An 18,791-nucleotide genomic window follows, 5' to 3' on the forward strand; every position below is an offset into this window, starting at 1 on the left:
ACTCGGCCAACTCCTTTAGGGTGATACTCTGAACAAACTTTTAAATTGGTGTACCGACTGGCCTTCCGGTTGTGCCGCAGCCCTGCCCCCAAAATATGCAAAATCAAAAAACTTTTTACAACATGGACATGTGACATATCAAAACACTCAGAACAATGAGGGGAACTTCCTCACGTGTATTCTGATGACGTCACATGACGTCACGTGATGTCACGTGAAAATCAAAAATTAGCACAACATGAACGTGTGACATATCAAAACACTCAGCCCAATGAGGGGAACTTCCTCAGGAGTATTCGGATGACGTCACATGCTCATCTCCACTTGCCTCCAAATGTTTTGGCACCCTATCTTTCTGTCCACTTGCCTCCAAAAGTAACACTGACCCTTATGTCCACTCACCTCCAAAAAGCACCTGCCTTTGCGAATACTTGCCTCGTCAAAGCCAACATCAAAGTTTGTCGCAACAAACTTTACAAATCTAGTTTTAAATAATAATTTTTCTTCTTACAGTCAAGGTTACCTGAACTGCTGTTTTTTTTTATTAAGAGTTACTGACCTAAAATTAAAAGTAAGGTAGGTACTAAATTCTGAATTAAGTAATTTTTTTCAGGAAAATATAATTAATGGGAAACCTATGCATCAAATTACTGTTTGAATTTAGTGTAAATTCAAACAGTAATTTGATGCATAGGTTTCCCATTAATTATATTTTCCTGAAAAAACTGTATTTTCAGTTGTTTCCCTATTTTGCTTTCATACATAAATGCTGGTATGAGCTCCATTCATTCATTCATTCATTCATTCACTCATTCATTCATTCATTCATTCATTCTCAGTGAACACTTTATCCTGGCAAGACTCACAGTGGTTCTGATTCATGTGGTTCAGTGGTTCATTCATTCATTCATTCTCCATGATCACTTTATCCTGGGAAGACTCACAGTGGTTCTGAATCTACTGGAGGAAAATTAATTTTCCAACATTACTCTGTGGAACTGTCTCAAGATAAAGGACAGAACTGAGAAAACCAATAGTGATGTTCTTAGATTTTTACTGTGATTTATACAGATAATGGTGGTCTGGTAAGTTATCCTGAAGGGTAGCATTTGGAAGCATTTGGAAGTGATTTAACTTTAAATAATGCATGATCAAAAATGAACCTTTGAATGACTTTCTTATTTAAATCTAAATTTGCTGCATGAGAAGTCTCATGAAGAGGCCAACAAGAGGTAGGCAGCTGAAGAATAGTGCTTTCACACATTTGCACTTAAATTTAAGATGTAGATTAAAGTAATTTGGCTCCAGCATAAATGTGCTGATGTTAGTATTTTTATTTTAAGCTTCCTTTTTTAAAATATTAAGTAATATGGATTTAGTGTTTTCCTTATAAAACCTGCATATATATCTTTATCTGAAAGGCTGGGAAAACTTTGCTACCTTCACTACCAAGATATTCACTTGGTCCAGTCATTAATATATAAGTCATGTCTGATACTCCTTTCCATCCCATGTTTATCACAGTGACAGCTGAGTGAGGTACTTATCACAATGTCATATTGTGAGCCTCTTTATCCTTCTTTTTCTCATCCCTTCATTCCTACACTTTCAGCCTCTATCTACATAGACCTTGATGTGACCCCAAATAAAGGCCAGGCAGGATTAAGCTATCAATGTGTTCTTTCTAGAACCTGATACTATGAGCCGTAAATCCCTGTCTGGGCGGAAAGACGGGATGAGAAGCAGGTAAGCCGTCATCAGTCTCATACTCTACTTCCATTCTGCTCCCACCATCCCTCTGGAGATCAAAAGCACTGACACATAATGGCGTGTGTAATTGCCTTGTCCTCTGTGCTCCAGCGCATAGAGTGACATTAGCCAAATGGAATAGAGCAACAGAATGAGCAAGGAGGGAAAGTAATCTGTTGGCATTTTGGGGTCCCTCACACCTTCCAACCCCCACACTCATTTAAGAAAAGTAATTGGAATGAATTTTTGATGGAACACATCTGGTGTCCTTGTGGTTGAAAGAGCTGTAGATGGGAATATTTTAGTTTGGTTGATCTTAAAGCCAATTAAAGGTCCTCTAGATGGCACAATTGATGTCTGTAAAAGGACACAAAATTTCAAATTCATCTGACCACCCCCAACCCCACCACATAAAAAAAGTGAGTTAACCGGTTGAACTTCCATATTATTACAATTTTATTATAATCTTACAGCATATTTTTTAGGAACTACTATGCATTACTCAATAGTATGTAGGTTTACAGGAGTAAATAAACACCATTTATATATTTATTTAGATTCAAACTAGAGAAAGAAAATTAGAAATTTGCTTGTAGACATCCAATACATTGAATGCGTTCCTAACAAAACATACTTCTAGCCTGCTTTTTAACACTGGTCTGTGAAATGCATGTCGATGGCTAAACATATAAGTCTTCTGCCACAGGAAATATAAAAAAGTCTGTTAGAGCTTTAAAACCTCTAATTAAACTCTAATTAAAGATTAAAAATTAATCTTCTCTTCTGAATTTAGCCTTAAGTCAGATTATTATTGTCCCGTTGTTCCAATATGTATTTTTTGGGAACGGAAATTCTGGAGTCCTCATTAACTTACAAAGCAGCACATCTCGCTTATGCACAATGCTTCATTTTTGAGTGTGAGGGGCATAATGAAAAAAATTTAACAAGATATTACCCTATTAATAAATGCAGTTTAGTTTAATAATGGAGAGCTTGATTTGCACTGAGCCATACAGAAACGGCAGGATACGTCCTCGGATGATTCTGCTTATTCAGCAAAGAGGCATCATTCCACCTGGAGTTTTGCACATAGAGACGGAAATGTGTTTAATTAAAACCAAATGCTTAACCTGCAACAAGAAGCAAATAAACACGTCATGTTCCACATTCTGATAAGCATCTTATTAAACCAGACTGCAATCTATTGTTCATTTAATTAATGTGATAGCTTTTGTATGAGTGCAAGTGCGTTAGTGTTTATGTATGTATAAAGTACGTCACACCTTTCTAAATAAATTATATTATTTGTGTGGGTAAGTGTGGTGTAGGATATTGTCTGATGTGAGTTCAAAAGAGCTTTATTGTTTTTCTTAATCTTTTTCTCTTTTTCTTAATGGTGTTGTTCTTGTTTAGACTGATGTCTCATATACATGGTGGCATGGTTGTGACTATGATCTCAATGCTGACGTGTTGAAGGTTACGCCATCTGTGCGACACAGCCACCCCTTGTCAGCAAGATGCCTTCAAGCAAGGACAAAATAACAATAAGCACTTCAACGCAATATGTACGGCTCAGCAATATGCACACTCAGGCACACACACACACACACACACACACACACATGTTGAAGCTGCTGTCAATTACTCCCTAGTGCACCAGTGCATGTCTGACTCTCTCTGTGAAAGCAGAATTCTCTTTTTTTCTGTAGATTTAAACAAAATCGAGTACATCAAGATGATTTTTTTTTTCCTTTAGCAGGATACTACAAAGATGTATAGGATCTGTCAGTCATGGTCAGAAAGAGGTGCCCAGTGTGTGAAAATTATTCTGTGGATGTGTCTTTGTTGCCTCTTATAATAAAGTTCAGTTGATGGTGTGTTTAGTGAAATTTAGTAGAATGTTTTTTTTTTTTGCATCTATGATCCATCATTCATATTCTAAATACTACTGAAGTGACTCACCTATCTCCACATTAGCTTTGAGAGCATTCTGACAAACTGCATCTCAGTGTAGTATGGCAACTGCTCAGTCAACGACAAGAAAGCTCCAGCAAGTGGTGAAATTTGCTCAACATATCATTGGTGTCCAGCTCCCAACAATCACAGTAATCCACAAAAAACTCTGTGTGCAGATGGTGAGAGGATTCATCAAGAAACCCTCTCATTCCAGTCATGGACTGTTTACTCTCCTCCCTTCAGGGAAGTGCTATAAGGGCCAGCACTGTCACACTAGCTGGCTTAGGAATAGCTTCCTTCCCTCAGCTGTCACCCTACTAAACTCCACAAGACATTACTCACACACCCTCGTCCACACTTCTAACAAATTGCACATTTTGGATAAGTTGACTGTTACAGTTTACAACTGCTACAGCTTCTTATTTAACTTATAAGAAGTTATAAGAATGAACTTATCTGATACAAAAATTGATTAGAATAACTTTTTTCCTGTAGTCAGTGGACTGCTTCAGTAATCTTACCCCATAAATATTACAGCATATTCCTGCAGTTCTCAAAATAAATACTTTTACTTATAGAGCCATCAGATATAGACTCCATGCATATCACACAAAAGCATTTCTCTGTTTTTTGTCCTTCATTATTATTCAGTGAAAAGGCATTACATTGAACTGCTGCTTAAAAGAGCCCAGTTTGACAGGAGCACTATATCCCAGCTATTGTTGTCAATCATAAACAATAGTTCCCTGATTTGAGAAAGACATTGTTATTTTTAATGAAAAATTATTTGAATAAAAAAAATTCAAGTGTTCCTACTCACATAGTATTAGATCATTCATTAATGAAAAATTGGAACTGACAACTGTTTTATTTTACCCCAAATATGTGTCCACATCATTCTGTCTCTCATTCACATAGACATGGTGAAAAATAAAACAAATCTGTTTGTTTTCCGGTCTCAGTCATACAGCAGAGGCTTTTACCACAGGCTATCTCTCTGGGTGGCCCAATATTGCAAAGCCAACACCCGTGTGTCAGTGGTGGATATTGTTTGCCCTCTAGAGCCTCTGCTACTGACAGTATTGACAGATAAAGATTGTGTATGTGTATGGAAGGAAAAAGGATGGGAGACGCAAATAGCAAATGTCTGTCAATGAAAAAAGTGATTGTGATGTTGATGGCAGAGCCCTCATATCGACTGAGTACGACCTAAATTCTTTTTGATGTATTTAAAGATAAAATGCCTAGTTTGTTTTTCTTTTTTATCTTCAAGATAGTGTCCATTTGGAAAACTCAACAATGATCCTTAGTGGCAAAATACAGTATACTAAATCTTGCTTGTAAAGTACACTAAAGACACCTGCTACTAGCTTGTTTAGTGCCCAGTTGAGACCAGCTGACTTTAAAACATCTATAATAGTAGGAGCATCGTGACTAAAGGCTGTCACAAGGCCACTATTTTTATTTTCCATTGTGTCGTTGCTGGCTCAGAAAACTAAAAGAAACAGCCCTACTAGAAACTATTTCCAAAATGCTATTTCCAAAATCTCCCCAAGAAAATGTCATCATATCAACAGAAACACATTTTAAAATCTGTTTAAAGCTCCTCTGCACATGCTTACTATATAAAAATAATAATAACATATTTAAACAAGCACATTATATATAAACATGTGATGTAGAAAACTTACAGTATTTCTTCTGACCTATATGTAATAAGAATTCATTGTGTTAAAAGAGTACTCTGGTTGAAACCTCGCTTTTTAGAAATATATTAAAAAAATAATAGAACATTTTACTGGCTGCTTTTTTGTGGGGATTTAAGACTTAAGCAGGACTGTGGCAACATTATATTATTTAAAAAAAAAAACTAGATAAATGCATGTCAGTTACACTTTTTTCCTAACAGAAATTACTTCTTTTCTGCTCAATCAGCGTGTTTATCCCTGAGCAATGAAGAATGAAACCTTGCATTTTTAACAAAAAAAAAAAACAACAACAAAATGCTGTGTGGTCATATTAACTACGTTTGAGTATGTATTGTTTAGAAATCTGAAAAAGTAACAGGAATTAGTAGTAGTTGACAAAGATTTTTAAGATTATTTCTCCCATGCGTTTGTCTTAGCCACACACGTAACACATATTTCTGGTATAAAGTAGGCAGTGGATTGGATACTAAGCATCAGTATTAGCTTGGTTCATTTCTAATTAGCAGAGTTGCTGGACTATGAGCAGATAATCACAGTCATAATCATCAGTAGTCACCCTAGGCATATTGGTCTAGTTCTGTAAAAGATTTGGTTAATTAATTTTTCTAAGCCTGTACCTCCTGTCAAGCTGCCAACAATGTTATAGTAGACAGTTAATTCAGAGGACAGTAAATGCACTAGAAGCACTACTGTAAGTGTTCCCACATTGCATCATTGCAGAACAACTTCAAACATCATTCTATACTAATCAGTGTAGCTTTTTTATTCTCCCTAGATGTTGGTACAAATAAATACACAGCCCGGCAAAAAAAAAAAAAAAAAAAGTAATTGCAGACAAATTAAACGTAGTGTTATTACTTCTCTATTGTGCAAAAGATATAGGCAGCTGAGAAGAGATGCTGTAAATTAAGAATGCCACCAGCAAAGAACTGGTGTAAATCAGTGGGTGCCCATTACATCCATCTACTGTCTGGTGACATCTGGCAAGTGATCTTCATGGAAGAATTGCAGTCAAAAATCCATACCTGTGATGTGGATGCAAGGCTAAGATGCTTAACTATGCACAAAAACACAGGAACTGGGGTGCAGAAAAATGGCAGCGGGTGCTATTGATTGATGGATAAAAGTTTAAATATTTGGCTGTAGCAAGAGGAAGTTTGTTTTCTGAAGGTACAATGAGTGTCTGCAGGCAACAGTCAAGTGTGGTGGAGTTTCCTTGCAAGTCTACATTTCTGCAAATAGAGTTGGAGATTTGGTAAGGCTTAATGGTGTCCTCAATGGTGAGAAATACAGGCAGATACTTATCCATCATGCAATACCATCAAGGAGGCACCTGATTGGACCCAATGTTATTCTGCAGCAGAACAACAACCCCAAACATACAGCCAATGTCATTAATAACTATCTACAGCATAGAGAAAAACAAGGAGTCCAGGAAACGATGATCTGGCCCCCACAGATCGGAACATTTTGTCTATTTTGTCTAGGATTACATGAAGGATTTGAGGCAGGCTACCTCCACAGAAGATCTCCACAGAACTTTCCATCTTTCTAATTGATAAATATAAATTATTGCCACTTCTATTTTTTTTGCACCCGCCTAAAATCTTTGCTTAGTACTGTATGTAACCGAGAAATTAAAATAAAATTAAATTATATTTACACAACCACGGTATATTCTCACTCAGCTTCAAGAAGCTGATTTTGAAGCTGAACTAAATGCTTTAAGGTAGTTAAGTACAGTAGTTAAAAAAATCTGTAATATTCCAAATACATTATTGATACAATAATTACTAGAACTGGTGAGCTACCATAAGTATTGCTTTTAGCTATTTTGAAACATACTTTGTTCATTCCAGACAACAATCAGTTGAACTCTTGTACACCAGATTTACAATTTACAGTCCGTAACTCCACATTAAATCAGTCAACACACCACACATTCTAAATAGAAGCAAAAACCCTGCAGAAGCAAAATGTAAGGTCCTTTGCTTAGTATTTAATAGGAGAAATAGCCTTTGGTTATGCAGTGTTCTCAGAGGCTTCATGACTGAGAGGATAGCAGGAACAGGAGCCCTGCAGGATGCCTGCCCCTCGTGATGTTCACAAATACCACGAGGGGAGAGACGTGAAGCACCAATGCAGATACCCTTTTGAAACATTCCAGCTCACTATGAAATATCACCTGGTGAGCACTTTGATCCCTGAAAAGATGGAGAGCAACCCTGCTGTGTGCCATCACCTCACATTACCTTCATCATTTCACCAAAATCTCAACATTCCAGTCTGTTAAAGGTCAAAAAGTCTGTTAAAAGTCAAAAGATTTGTTTTTTTTTCATATTGAGTTTTAATTCAATATGTTCTTACCTATTCATTCACATTTGGTTATATTCAAAGTTTACATGTATTAAGAGGTGAATTATGCAAGTGCTTTTGTCTTGGGAGGCCCTTTCAGATTATTAAAATTACCAGTGTGTTGTTAATGCCTCTGAAGCTGCCAGGTATTTATTGAAAGGTCTCAGTGGTATTTTAAAAGCGTCTACAGCAGATCACCACCTTAGAAGAACACCTTTGAACACATGTTTTAGCACAAAAAATTAAATAAAAAATAATAAAATGCAGAAAGAAGGGACACATTGAAATAAATATTGAATTAATGACTAATATTTGATCGGCCACAAGATACAGAATTGAGGTCAATACATTATAATTTGTCTAAAACTTAGTTTAATCTAATTCAAGTTTTTAATTCTCTATGTTCATTTTTTGAATTAATGAAAAAGTTGCTTTTATTTTCATTCAGTATGCTGTCCTGTAAAAACTAAACAAACACAAAAAAACCCACACAACTGCTATGACAAGATCTTACTTTGAGTTAATAATTTTCTAGTTGTTGAGATTAGCAATTTAGTTTTTAATAGTTATGTCCTCACCTATGTCTTCACCCTTCTGAGAACCTTGCATGGAAGATTAATCAATATGTCCTATTAATTTATTTTATATTACCCTGCGAACAATTATGTGCCTGAAAATTCCTTTTTTTATTTTTTTTATTTTTTATTTGTTTACTATAAAATATCATAGTTAATCAAGAGTCTTTAAAAATAAATAAAATTATATATTTTTTTTAGCTTATTTTAGTTTCTGTCATGATTCTTCCTTGCTCTCACACCTGTGCATACACACTTCCATTCATGTCTTGACATGGTTATGTAAGTTATATACAACTGTTTCCCTAAACATTTTGTTTGTTGCTTTTCACTGTTACAACAATACAATTAATATTCTAAAATAATATGTGAACTTTTATTATTATAAAATCAAGAGAGGTTTGCTACGGTGTACATCCATTGCTAAATGGTGAACAAAACATAAGAGTTAACAGCACAAAAGCTAAAATTGGAGTTGGTTTTGTTTGCAAATGTGTTCTAAGGCCTGCAGGGAGGATGAGGCTGCCTGTCAGCTCAGGGAATGGTTTCAAATGATGCATTGGCACATCATGCCAACGGAAAGCTGTCACTAGTGTGAATGATGACTCACACCGATTTGTTTGCCTATTCAGTGCTGTGGCTGTTAAACACTAATACACACTCAAAGACACGCACATGCATATCTTTACCGTATAGTCTCTGGGCTTTAATGGAAACCCTTGACAGTTGTGGTGTCAATAATGAGCCAGCATAAATTACCAGTTTATATTTTCTGAAGTTATAGTGCAACAAAGCCTCCAAAGACATGCTTGGTCTCCATGACCCATGGCAGATCCATCTATTACTCCTAGTACTTTTCACAATAATGGGAGTCCTTATGTCAAAACATTGCAACGGGAATGCTTGTTAAGTTATATACTGTAGGACATTAGCAGTTGTAACTGCATATTTGGACAAATGAGCTTTGTGTCTCTGTTGGTGAATTTGATTCATAAGGCGTTACTGCATGTTCTTTCTAAAATAAATTGTCAAAGTTTTATTATTCTGGCACCTCTTGTTTTCTCTGAGTACTACTTGTAAAATGGTAAAATAGTATACTCTTAGGAAAAAATGGTCTTCAAGGGTTCTTTCATGATTTACTGAATAATTAATGGTTCTTAACTTCCAAAAACTGGTTCAATTTAAATACCTTTCTTTGAGAAAACACTCTGTTTAAGGGCCCAGAGGAAGCATTAAGAATTCTATAGTGGTAAGTATAGAAAATGGTCTCATCTTAAAAAAAGAGTAAGCAGGTCTTTGAGGAGACACAGCTTATTTCCATCTAATTATTTTCATGATATCATCATGAAAATAATTTATTCAACTTAAATTGAGGTGTGCAGAACATGCTTGATAAACTCCTTGTTTTAGTTAGAATAGACAGACAGACAGACTACTACTACTACTACTACTACTACTACTACTAATAATAATAATAATAATAATAATAATAATAATAATAATAATAATAATAATAAAATGTAAAACACTTTACAGGCTGGGGACATGGAGCGTGTAGACAATGGTGTGATATTGTATGATTTTTTTTAATCATCCCAATATTATTTAATCTATGTTTTTTTTTCATCTGCCAGTTCCCACCCAGCAGCTTCTGTCCCCTTTCATAAGACTGATACCAACCAGAAATTATGACAGTTTTATAACATGCTTTGACTGAGAAGTCTGCCAACCACATCTTTTCGGGAACTACTACTCATATTGTATCAGAGGGCAGCGTAACACATTCAGAATAGATCACTCTTTTCCACATAAAGCTCACGGAGACTCCAAATTGCTTATAATATCACTATGATTCATAGGGATAAAGATCATACAATCCCTCACTCCCAGAGACCATGGCCAGTTTTGCTCAATGACTCTGGCAATATTGGAATTCTAAACCAGACTGTAAATGGATGCCAAGTATATGAATGCATCTATTAGAAATGGTAAAGCATTGACTTGTTTTGAGGTTAATGAAGTTTGTACAGTTTAGTTTGAAGGACAAATTTTAGTTGCTTATTTGAATACATTTTATTGCTTTCCAGCAGTGTTCTCTATGAGGTCAAATTGATCATTTGTAAAAATTCCTGGGTAATTAGAAAATAATTAAAAAAGTCACCAGCTGTCATCTGGTGACCTTCAGGAGACAGTAAGCATGAACTGTCCTTTCTATGAAAAAGAAAAAGAGATCATATTTTATGCCTAAACACATGATCATGACCATAATGGTCTGAAGAATCAAATATACCTATTAGTTTGCATAATCCAGATTTAATTGAGCTCATGCTCTCCTGTCATACTTCACATGTATCTCGATTCTCTGACATCTGGAACTGGAGCCTAATTTGAGCCTTCATAGCCCATCAGAGTTAAACAATCATCTGTAATTATGCTCAGATTGTGCCATCTCAGCCAAGGTCAGCACCAGATAATGTTTCACGGATTGTACCAATTAAAGCTTTCGTTCCAGAGCTGGCACTTGAGCCAACCTTGAATCAGAGCCCTCTGAGCCTGAAGCCCATAATGTGTGCTCTTGGGTCTGCTTGTGCAGAGAGCACTGCCAGTTCTGAGTGTAAATATCCCAAACTCACTGATCATGTAATTTAGAAGTTTTAAAAGGCAAAACAGATTTGCATTTATTAGATAAACACTTTATAAAATAAAAAGCTACAGACTTTGCTTTTCTGTGCAGCCTTTTTCGAGATTTCTGCATCTTCTAGTCTCACTGGCGAATAATGAACTCAGAAGAAGCCTAGCACATGATTGCATTACTAGTGAAGGGCTAATATGTTTTTGAGGGTTAGTGCAGCTGAACTTGAATATAAAAGTCCTCCAGGTATTGACTCAATCTTTTAACTTTGGTTCAGGTTTTTAGTGTACTTACATATCAATTGCTCAATATGACAATGCCCTTGGCAGTTTTGCAATACTTTTGATGGTTGCCATCAGGCCCTTTTCCACTCTAGATTACTGATGGATCACAGGATAAATGGCCCTGCAATGCTTTCTTCATAGCCTTATAACTCTGAGTAAGGGTGAAGAGCTCAGGCTAATGTTAAAGCTACTAAATCCAAATGGCTCTATTTACCACAGAACTGCAGGATTTACTATTGCAGTACACCTCAAATTGCAATGTATGTCAAATTTAAAAATTTAGTGGATTTAAAAGCCTTTAATTAACTTGGGTCAAATAAATTCTTTTGGTAGTTAGTGATAAACCACAAGTTTTATTAAACCATGAAAAATCACTATGGAAATATACATCCAGTATTGGTAGTGTTGTCATTTACAACATTCTTGCTGTATTGTTTGTTTTACAGCAATTTTACCTAAATATACATTAAGAAGAAGAAGAAGAAATTATGCCAGTCCAGATTCCTAAAAGCATTTAATACCAAGTTATACAGTTAAGTTAATGATATTGTATGTTTTAAAATGCTATTACACTACAATCTATATGCAATACTATATATAATGCAGTACAATATAGTGTAAAAAATCTGTCTGTCTGTCTGTCTGTCTGTCTGTCTATCTATCTATCTATCTATCTATCTATTTGCATGCAGCTCAATAAATCATTTAAGGAATGTTAGATAAATAAGAATATAGTGCTGACACAAAATAAATGAATAAATAAATACATTATCAATAATATATAATATTGTGCAACAACACAATTATTATTATTATTATTATTATTATTATTATTATTATTATTATTATTATTATTATATAAAGACTATATATAGTATAAAGAGTATTGATGGTGGTGGTCGTATTTATTTATTTATTTATTTATTCCAAACGTAACATAATTTAGAATGTAATAGAGGTTTAAACCCGTGAGAACACACTGCTGTAATTCCAGGTTTTGGACGATAGATGGCACTATGTAAATACATAATTACTGCAGGCTGGATCTACGCTCACTTTATCCGCGTGTTCGTGTTTTACTTTAAAAAAATATTTATGCGTTTATTTCTTGTATACGATTAAGATGTCTGAGTTACTGTGCTGTCGGATGGCAAAGAGATCTACGCCATGCATCCACAATGATATATCTACAATCCAAACAAACTATCCAAAAATAATAACAAATACTTTGGGAAGATGATAGTGTAGATTAGAAATGATGCTATTTCATATATTTGTATAATAAACTGCACAGGAGTGTTATTATGGTTGTTATTGTATGATAATTGTACTGGTACACTTCAAAATGCATGACGTCCTAGTAATAGATGGAAAATCTATTTTCAAAGAAAGAAAATGCAGTGAAACCGAGTATCTCTAATGTACAACAGATAAAGGACAGTTCCTAAAGGTACTTACACTAGCACCTGACACTGGCATTAAGTATATGCTTCAGCTGTGACCAGAAGTTACATCATAGTCAGAACTGCAGCTAAGAAACTATTCCTTACAAAGAATAGTCGTTTAATCTGGTGGCCACTCTATATAACAAAACAAATCAATTAAAACTAGTGGTTAACCTGGTATAGATTGTAGTAGACACGTCATAGGTGTAAGCTACTTGATTTTCTGGAAGACAGGCTACATTTCAGATTTGTGTATTTCTGATTAATGAGCGTGCAGTGTTTCCCTCGAGCGTTAGCGCGTGAGGGATGATGCAGGAGGGATGAGGAAAGAGAGAGGGAGTGTGTGTGTGTGGTTGCTTTAAACGCTATGCAGTGGAGTAATGCCGTCCTCTCTCTCTCTCTCTCTCTCTCTCTCTCTCTCTCTCTCTCTTTCTCGCGCGCACACACGCGCGCGCACACACACACACACACTGTACCTCGCGCTCCTGCCTCGTGCAGTTCTAACACAAGACCATCAGTGAAGTGAAAGTGCAGACAGAGCGCGTGCCGTCTGGAGATCCGCAAGCAGCAGCCGAGCAGGAGAAAGAAGGACATCACACACTCCTGAACGTTCCATGGAGCTGGAAGACATTTGTAAATGGCCATCTTTATAAAAGCGAAGGTTTATATTACCCAGAACAGAGCGTCTGCATCTCCCATCACTGATGTTTGAGCGAAGAGAGAGAGAGAGAGAAAAGCGAGCGCAGAACCTTTCGTCCTTCCTTTCGTCCTGTAGGTTCCTAGGAATTTCCTGGGAATAAGTGCAGATCTGACGGTCCATCAGCTTGATGTGGATTTATCCATGCTGAGGACAGACACTGGAAGACAGAGCAAATTGTCGTTGTTCACTATTATAAGGTGAGTTGGAATCGCATCCTGACTCAATGTGGACCTGAAAGCGCTCGTATGTGTGACGTGCGGCTGTAAATACTAACGCCAGCACATCGGAACATTTCTGTCGATCTGTCGGCTGTATTAACTACAACTGACAGCCAGCTCGTATTCAGACCACTTTAACCCAGATGACCTGTGTGGATTTGACACCTTCTGTGTGTGTGTGTGTGTATGTGTGTGTGCGTGTGTATGTGTGTGTGTGTTGTATGCGTTCCCCTTTACTATAGTCTGTCTTTTCCCATTATAATAGACGCGGTTTCATTCATTCATCCATTATTTGCCATTATTTAACTTGTATCACCATCACCTTCATGTGAACTAGTCTAAAATGACTGGACTATCATATAGAAAGTTGTACTGTATTCATAAATGATCACACTAAACATAGCATGAATCAATGTGTGTGATATGATATCATAGACCTCAGCATCTTCTGGTCTATAACAGAAGATAGATTATATATTATGTGAGCTGTTATTCAAACCTGTTCGAAATCTAGCAGGATACAGCATCGCCTACCCTTTTGCTTAGCGCTCCAAGAATCTTGACTGGTCTGTGGATAATATACGAATCTAAACATGATGAGCGTGTGGGCATTGACAAGATGTCCATGTGCTTGACATTTGGTGGATTTATTTTACAGGACACACACCGTGTGTCTTTACATGTTTAGTGTTAATTAAATGTGATGAGTTATACATACGACTTTCTTTAAATGCTTTGCAGAAATATACCTTTGAAGATTCATTCAAATTAAGAAAAGGTACAATGATGATCCAGTCAACTCAGTAAAACACGTCTGAAATGGCTCCCTGAAGTCTTTACACAGTATAACGCTTGCCTAGGTGTGCACATTTGGGATAAGCTTTATTCCAGATGTACCTCTGCTCATGTGTGGTTGCAGAGGACCAGCAAATTTCGGCTGTACGCAAATCGTCACTTCATTTCATCTAGAACGCTTAACTACATGAGCTACAAGGAAAAGTTGTCATTCGTAGTTGAAAATAAACCCTAAATTTGAATTATTATAACTTACATCTGCTTCAAGCTAAATGCCAACAAAACTTGTTTTATCAGTGGCAAATGAGTGAAGTTATGTCTTAAGCTACGCTGCATGTCGACTTTAGTGTGTTCTCTCAGAACATATTAGTCTAACGCACAATGAAGGGAAATCAAATTTTAATAACAATAAATATAAGCTACAATCACTACTTGTTTTACTGGTGAGAGTAGGTTTAACATGATGTGTGGTTTTATCTTTCAATTTAATTCTGAAAAGACCCTTAATGAACAATCAGTTAAAGGAAAGAAATAATCATAACGCACATGTGAAATTTATTTAGTGTTATTTAGAAAAGTGCACTTTTCACACACTATATATATTCCATGTGTTTTTATTTGTGTTTTTTCCAGTAGTTCATCATTCACATGATAATTTTTCACATGAAGTCACAGTTGAAATGTCAGGGAATAACACTGTTTTAAATGCACATAAATCTCACATAGTCACTTATGAAAATATATTTGATGGTATATATGTGTATGATTACCACAATAATACAAATTATTCAGAAACATGATTAACTTACAGTTTAACATTCAAAGTTATTGAAAAAATATTAATTACCTTGCTATTAAAGAAGTAATTCAAAAAGCATGAATGTTTCAAGAGTTGATGAGTAGAATATTACAAATAGCTATTTTAAAAATTGTGAAAGATCTGAGGTCATGTAAAGAACGGCTATACAGGTAACTCCACACTTTTAAAGACTTATGTTATAGAGCCGTTCTAAGAGATTCATTTCTAAGAGATATTATTAAAATAGATGCCCACTTACCACCAAAATAATTCACCATTATCTGTCAGTATACATTAGGAATAAGGCATGGTCATCCCTGTCGGGTATTTTGTGCATGCAAAGGGTTGTATACTGAACACAAAATGAGGCACTAATTTGTGGCATAGGCTAAAATTATGGTGGCATTACTTTTATATCTTATGGAAGGAATGGTAGAGCAGCTTCCAAGTGATGGCTTACACTAAACGGATTACAAGAGCTTACAAATACCTGATCCTAACCAGTAGCTGCATATGGCTAATTTTACACATATTGTCTAATAATAAGTTAAAGTCTTAGTGTGTGTTAATGTTTGGGTAAAACAAATTGGGATTGTGTTTTCCTTCTTTCATATTTTATTATCACTGTATCAGACTCCTTTTTTGGCTTTCCCTTGGTGAAAGTGAGCATGAGCCGCACACCTTGTTGTTGCTTTAAGAATGCGCTTTTACCTCCTTGGTGGATGAAAAATTGCAGTTGGATTAAAACCCAGAGCCTTCCAGTGTATTTTCTTCAGTGAAGTCATGGGAGATGTAAAAGGAGTGTGGAGCATCTCCACATCACACTCTTTAATCAATAAGGTTAACTACACAAAGCCATGGGGTCACGACTTGTACCCATCGTTCTCCCTGCCTAATGCTGTGTACTGAGTGCATCACTTCTCTAGAACTCCATCCAGCAGTAGTCACACTCGGCAAAATAAAAGCTCCCTTCGCAGCATGAGCTTCTTTGGTTGGATTTCAATGTTCAGTGAAATTGTCAAATAAGCCTTTCAGCCTCTAATGCACGGACGCATGGTATTGATTTGTGTATGTCAATCCAACTCGTTAAATGTTTCCTGGAGGCTAATTGGGGTGTATTATGTGCTTAACGGGTGTTTGTCTGGCTCTCTGTAGTCCTGAGTTTCCAGAGCTCCCTCTTTGCCTGTATTTGTAGGAGGGTTTCAATTTTTCAGTCTTCTATAGGAAATCAAACTGAAGTACCTAGTCTAGCAGTGGGTTTGGATGGATCTGCAGGCCATGCAGAACTCTTCGACTCATTAGTTGTGAAGATGCACTTTGGGGTGTGTTTCAATAGTGCTATAGTATAGCTTTAGTAACTGGAAAACATTTGTTTTTTTAATATACCTTTCATAAATACATGCTCTTGTAAAAAATGTTATAAATAAAATGAACATATTTATTTTAAAGCCGTTTATATGTGTGTTGTCTGATCGCTCATCATCTGTCAGCTCTAATTGTTGAAACGCCTTAATCCTACTGATGGACACTGGCATACTGTACCTGCATGGCTCAGTAGCGCCTCCTATTGAATTAAACCATCTGGGTGAAACCAGTGAACCGGAGAGAATTTGTTATGATACCTCTGAATTTCCACTGTTGTAACATTGCACAGCAAATTCCCAGTGGCATGTGATGCTGCATGTATTTCGAGTATGCTGCATCAGAGGTCAATCTGTCTTGGATGTGATACTGCGTTTTAGTTGTACACTTTCTCCAGTGAGTATGGCACCTTCACAGCTCTTCCAAGGCCTCTTTCTCTTTTGTCACCTCTGATCTCCTCTCCACTATCCCACTCTCTCTCTCTCTCTCTCTCTCTCTCTCTCTCTCTCTCTCACTCTCTCTCTCACTCTCTCCCTCTCTCTCACACACACAAATACATGCACACACATCCTCCCAGTGGGTTTGCCCCTGTTTAGCCTGAGAGATTCTGACAAGGCGCTGTGCATGCAGCCGGAATCCTTGACCTATTTCTTAATGAGTGAACAGTGCAAAATGTGTTTGGGGGACAGTGTTTTCTGCAACAAGCTTCCTGCCTTGCACAAACTTGACCTCACACACCCACACACACCCACACACACACCCATTTGTCTTAAGACCCACATGTGGACTTTCAACTGACATAATTATTGATGCAGTTAATTAATTCTATGCTATTAACTCATGCTATGCCTTCAACTTACAGTACATCACCTTTTACCTTAACCTTACCTGCTATCAGTTTAAAAAAGCAGTATTACTTTTTACAACCAAATTTCTCAACATATGACACTCAAAACGACCCCCTCCACACACACATTCACACTTGTGATAGAGATGTTTGTTTCTGTGTGTGTGAGTATAGTGTCGAGTTTTTAATGTGTCTGGTCATGCCTCTTTCATCCCTTCATGGCCATGCTGTTTATCTGAATTCTCACTTGTCCAGCTGTCACAACAGAGATCTTTATCACACTGACCCTTAGTTGCTACTCTCTCTAGAACAGAGAACATGACTCATGGGTTTGTGTGTGTGTGTGTGTGTGTGTGTGTGTGTGTAATATACCGACATATTTGCTCGTGAACAGAACAGTGTTTTGTTGATAACAGAACTGACTCTTTTTAGCTGCCCTTTCCTCCAGTGTTTGGCTTTATCTACAGAAAAGGTCATAAACATTGTGTTGGGATAATTTGTCTTTAACACTACCATCACTTTCAGTTTTGACCCCAGAGCTGAGTGTCACATTAATTAGGTTTGTATCATTGAGGCTAATAATTGGGAGCAGGCGGGTCACAGGGGTCAGCAGTTCGATCCTGAGCTTGGTTTACAGTCTGTGCAGGATTCTGCATGTTCTTACTTTATCTGAGCAGGTTTTCTCTGTGTTGTCTGGTTTTCTCCCAACTCCCAAGGTAGGTGCTAGATCTACCAAAGACCTGAGCAAGGATAAAGAGATTACAGAAAATGAATGAATTAATAGATGGATGGATGGATGGATGGATGGATGAGGTGGACAGGGTTTTGGATGGAAAATGTACAGATTAGAATGAAGAATATATGGTTAAGACCACAAATTGGTATGAAGTTACTGGAATAGGAAATTATATGAATATTAGAGATATAGAAAATCTCAGTGAAAATATGAACATTTGTAGAAAACAGAAACATTATTTTAAATAAAATCATTTAAATCATATTATTAACAGGGGTCCCTAGAAATGACTAGGAACAAGCATATTCCTATTAAAAACACACCGGTGTAGCAGTTTTTGTGAGTAAATCTCCTGCATCAATACCATAAAAATGATCCTTAATAATAAGAAAAATAAAGCCACATGATCCAAAGTTGAGGTCAGCTATATCTGGTCTGGCTTCCCTACAGATAAAACATGGCATATCAGGATGTCATTTGCTTATATAATCAGCATGACTAGTCTGAAAGCATTTGCTCCATTGATTTACTCAGGGTTTACATTTAATATGCAGCCCAATATGGGTATTTGTAACTAAAAGCCTAATTCATCTTTCACAGCTTTTATCATCTTGCATGCTAACTAGTCA

At 36.5% G+C, this 18,791-nt stretch overlaps 1 protein-coding gene across 1 annotated transcript in view; it reads left to right on the forward strand.

Moving 5' to 3' along the window:
- Positions 1–13,129: 13,129 nt before the first annotated feature.
- Positions 13,130–18,791, forward strand: part of plxna2 (plexin A2) — a 207,192-nt gene continuing 201,530 nt past the window's right edge. The window contains exon 1 of the mRNA XM_060894004.1: positions 13,130–13,602. The gene's annotated coding sequence lies outside the window, so the exon portion shown is untranslated. The remainder of the gene's footprint in view (positions 13,603–18,791) is intronic.

This window comes from Tachysurus vachellii, chromosome 19 (assembly GCF_030014155.1).
Source record: "Tachysurus vachellii isolate PV-2020 chromosome 19, HZAU_Pvac_v1, whole genome shotgun sequence".
Lineage (NCBI taxonomy): Eukaryota > Metazoa > Chordata > Actinopteri > Siluriformes > Bagridae > Tachysurus > Tachysurus vachellii.